Source organism: Rissa tridactyla, chromosome 21 (assembly GCF_028500815.1).
Source record: "Rissa tridactyla isolate bRisTri1 chromosome 21, bRisTri1.patW.cur.20221130, whole genome shotgun sequence".
NCBI lineage: Eukaryota > Metazoa > Chordata > Aves > Charadriiformes > Laridae > Rissa > Rissa tridactyla.
Genome location: NC_071486.1, coordinates 6,282,784 through 6,287,027, shown reverse-complemented (window position 1 = coordinate 6,287,027; position 4,244 = coordinate 6,282,784).

Sequence of the window (4,244 nt, the reverse complement as noted above, 5' to 3'; positions counted from 1 at the left end):
GGCTGCCTTTGTCACAAGTACCAGCAGCCTGGGCTTTCCTCCTTTGACTTCCACTGGTCTCTCCAAAAGGGACATGAGGTGGAGGCTTCTTACACAGCTTCCCAAACATTATCCCACCTTGCAAGCATGCCAGAAAAGCCCAGTGTCAGTCTGGTGTCTGCTCTTTGCGATTCTGCAGAGTAGGGAGAAAGGCAGAGACTGATATGGGTTTCTGGTTCAAGGGTTTTATAAATAAATAGCATAGGAGGCTGTGAAACTCGCTGGGGAAGGAAGCACAAATCACAGTTCCCACTGCTCAGGTATGGCAGGGAACTGCTTATTATCATACACAGGGCTTCCCATTTTTTAGTCTAATGGCAACATAATAGGCTGCTTTTACTCTTTGCTTTCTGCAAGCAAGAATTTACTTGTCCAAAGCTGTAGCAGCCTGGCATTTACTACCAGAGGAGACTGTTGGCAAGGAAATGACCCCGAGAGAGCTAAAACAGGAGCCGAGACATTAGCCCGTGTGCCTCTCATCTTTAATCACAGGTGTTTGTTGTGGAGCTATTTTTGAATTAGCCTTCCAAGCAATCTGTTATCCATGCATCTCCCCACTACGTAGCCAGTCCACCCCTGGCAGAGAGCTGCTGCCAAGCAGTTTGCTGCGTCTGGTGTTGGATGGGAGAGGTGATTTTGTGTTTCAGAAGCTGGGAGACACAATGGGAGATGGTCCCAGCTTGGGGTGGGATCAAACCCAGCAGCAGCTTACGCCTACACAGGTCTCCTGGCCAAGCAGAAACATGGATGTGAATTGGAGAAGGGTGGTGGGGGATCTGTACAGTCCTTATGGAGGCCCAGAAGGAAGTGGCCTCCCCACACAGCTCTATGCACAGACCTCTTCCAGTCGGAAACGCAGCTCTTCTCTGGTAAGGAAGCTGGAGGAGCTGCATTGCCTGCAGTTCCTTTGCCCTGGGACTTTCTCCAGCTGCGGATGTTTCATCCTTCCTCCCGGCCCACTGGTAAACACGGGTATCTGCAAAGGGGAAACACCGGCGCAGTCCCACCCCACCGCTAAGCAGAAAGCCATGTGTCTCCTGCTTCTGCTGGCCAGAGAAAGTGAAAACAACAACAAAAAAATATTTTGCTCATTTGTGAAAAGGAAAGTTACTTACCCCAGGCGAGGGCTGGACGAGGCCACGCAGGATTCACTCACACAACAGCAGCTGATGAGAATGGAGCACAGCGACACACGTTTGTAGGACACCTGACAAACGCTCTGACAAGTGTCCCTGGCAGGTGTCTCAGCGCAGAGACCCCCGTAACACAGCACAGGGCCTGATTCTGCCCTCACTTTCCCATGTACAAATTGGGCAGTGACTTGATCAAAGCTGCTGGACTTGCAGAAGACAAAGCCCAAATGAGGAGACTGAAGCTGCTGGAGCCCCACACAGCACTGGCCAGGAGAGGCACTCTCCCAACAACAAAGGGCTGGGACAGCAGGGTTCAAAGTGAGCAATAACAAGTGTTATTCTTTCAACTGTCAAACTGCGCTGGCTGCTCAAAGGCAACCTCAGCCACATATTTTCTGCTATTAGCCAGCTTCTTCCTGTAGAGCACTTTGGAGCCAAGCACTCGCTCACCCCACACAAGTAGGTGGTGCCTTGGTGTGTCACCAGGGACCTCGTCCTCCACAAGCAGCTCCCAGCTGGTCTCACCTGTTTCTAGGACAGATGCAGCTTCCATTTTTCTACTTCCATTTTATAAAAATCAGGCAGTATAGGAAAAGGACAGCAAGTATCAGGAAAAATAATAAGAAAAAACTAAAATAAAAGTTAAGCTTTAAGGTTTTAAGTACTAGAGAAACTCAGTTTCCCCAACCACCTGCGGCAGCACGTGCCTTTCCACAGCCAATCAAAGACACTCCTTTGACTTTGTAGGTATGCCGGTAACCACACACAACAAGGCAAACACTGCCTTGAGATTAAATGTCATATACATTGAAATAGGAGAAAGTCTAATTCAACAAGTCCTTGCTCCCATGTTTCCTTTTCATGGGTTTTAAATACTTATTTTGTTTAAACATGATCACACAATGACTGTAGCGTAGCCAGGGGGTAAATTTTGATTACCAGGTAAAAGTAGCAATCCAGCTACTTGTCTATAAGCAGCTGGAAAGCCCTTGAGATCCACAAGATTTCTTCATTACCTGTTCCTGATGCCTCCCAGTTGGCAGCTAGTTCCTTCCAGCGTCAGTCCTGGTGATTACCAGCATCCAGGGATCGGACATGGCAGGAACCACGAGTCTTCAGACAGCCTTTCTTCTGCTCTCACCCATACCAGTTACCCCAGGTCACCAGCAGCTGGTCAGGGCAGGCCTAGGGCTGCAGGACAGGGTTTATAAAGACATCAGTGAGTTAATAATGAACTCACCTGTACTGGATAAGAGTTGAGTGGTTCCAATTAGTGCTGCTCTGCTCTCCTAAGTGGACTTAATAGTCCCACAGCCTTGGAGACCCTCCGTCAGGCTCCAGCCATCCCTTACTCCCCCTGCTCTCAGCTGTTAGCGGGAGCTTGTCTTAAAACAGCTGTTTCAGGAGAGGCTGTTTCTCAGCTCTTTTTATTTGTTGCTCCACTATAATTACGATTCCAATAACACTTAGCCTTATGATGGCCCTCTTCATTTTCTGATTGCTTCCTGAACGCAAGCTTTATACTTCTTGCTCAGGAAAGAGTAGGTATTTTCCTACAGAAAGGCTGTTACTTGATGTTAACAGCAAAGCAAACACTGCACAAGAGGGAGCACGAGGCACCTGCGTCTCCTCACAGCCTGTGCCGAAAAGAAAATATTCTGCTCCCAAGTACAGTAGTCCTTCGCCCTTTTGGGCATAAGCAGCGTCTCCTGGTCACCATCCAACTGGCCACGCAACCATGAATTCCTCTCTGAAATCAGCTGTTGCCTCCTCACCAGGTCATGAGTAATCTCCACTCCAGTTATGACTCAGTTGACTGGAAACTTTGCCTGAGTAAGAACTGGATGTCTCACTCATGGTTCTCCAGCCCCATGGATTTTCTCCTGTGGAGCCCGTGGGCAGGCGGGACAGTGCTGCCGCGGGCTGGGGGCTGGCAGGGACAGCCTGGGGTGCCCGGCCACCTGCAGCAGCAAAAGCCGATCGGCCTTTCCACAGCCAAACATCACAGAAAGTGGTAAACTCTTCAAAAGACGAGCCACCGTGCCTTTGGCTAGTGAGCAGCACACGTGTCTGCATCGCCAGCAGAAAAGCAGCCCAATTACATACTAGAAACGTTTGGGGGTGCTTTGGCTTTCAACACTTTCCTCTGTTGCCCTTTGAAAAGAAAGTGTTTGTATAAATAACAGCAGATGCATTTTAAAATAGCTCATCTCCCCACCAGTGTTTAGCAATAGAAATGAGCAAAGACAAAACAGTTGCATATGATGTGAGAAACACAGCAGATGGGTTTGCCGGGAGACGCGGGCCAGCCCGCGCCGCGCCAGCGCGCGTGGCCTCTGCCGCTCTGCGCCTGCACCGACCGCGGCGCGTGGGGCTGCGCACCCCCCCAGGGCTCAGCACCCGCAGAAACCCGCTCTTCGGGCAACAGATGTTATTCCTGCTCGTTTCAGCGTTACTGAGGGTGTCTGTGCACAAGGTGCTGGCTCGATAGGGCAAGAGCTCAGCAAGAGCATCTCGGGCCCCTTTGCGGTGGCTCTGCCCGGGGGCAGTGGCTGCGGCGGCCACTTTGCCCCACTGCGTGGCAAGTGCTGGCCCTCCTGGCCAGAGCTCCTTTCAAAGCGTGGCCAGCCCAGCGCCACAGCTGCAACCATCCCCGCTCCCTTCGCTGCTCACCCGGGCTTGCCTTTGCAAAACTCATAACTGAGCCCAGAAGGTGGGAAATGGAGCATTTCCTAAAAGCACTGTTTGGTAATAATTTCCATATTACAAGGAAATATGTAATGACTCTGAACTGTCAGGGCTGTTTTCATGGCTGTCTCCGAGAAGAGCAGCTTTACCTCGGGACAGACTGATGGCTGGCACTGCTTCATGACCAACGGCATGGAACAGCGGCTCCTCTCCCCACATTAACATGCAAAACCTCCAAGATCTTTCCCTCAACTCACAAGCCTTCAGAACAAATGCAGCCATTTGTTCTTGTACACAGTGCTTTGGTTGCCTTCTCTATTTACCACCAAAACCTCTTGCTTTCCCAAGGCGTGTCCACTGGGATATGACAAACTCTCGACCGTG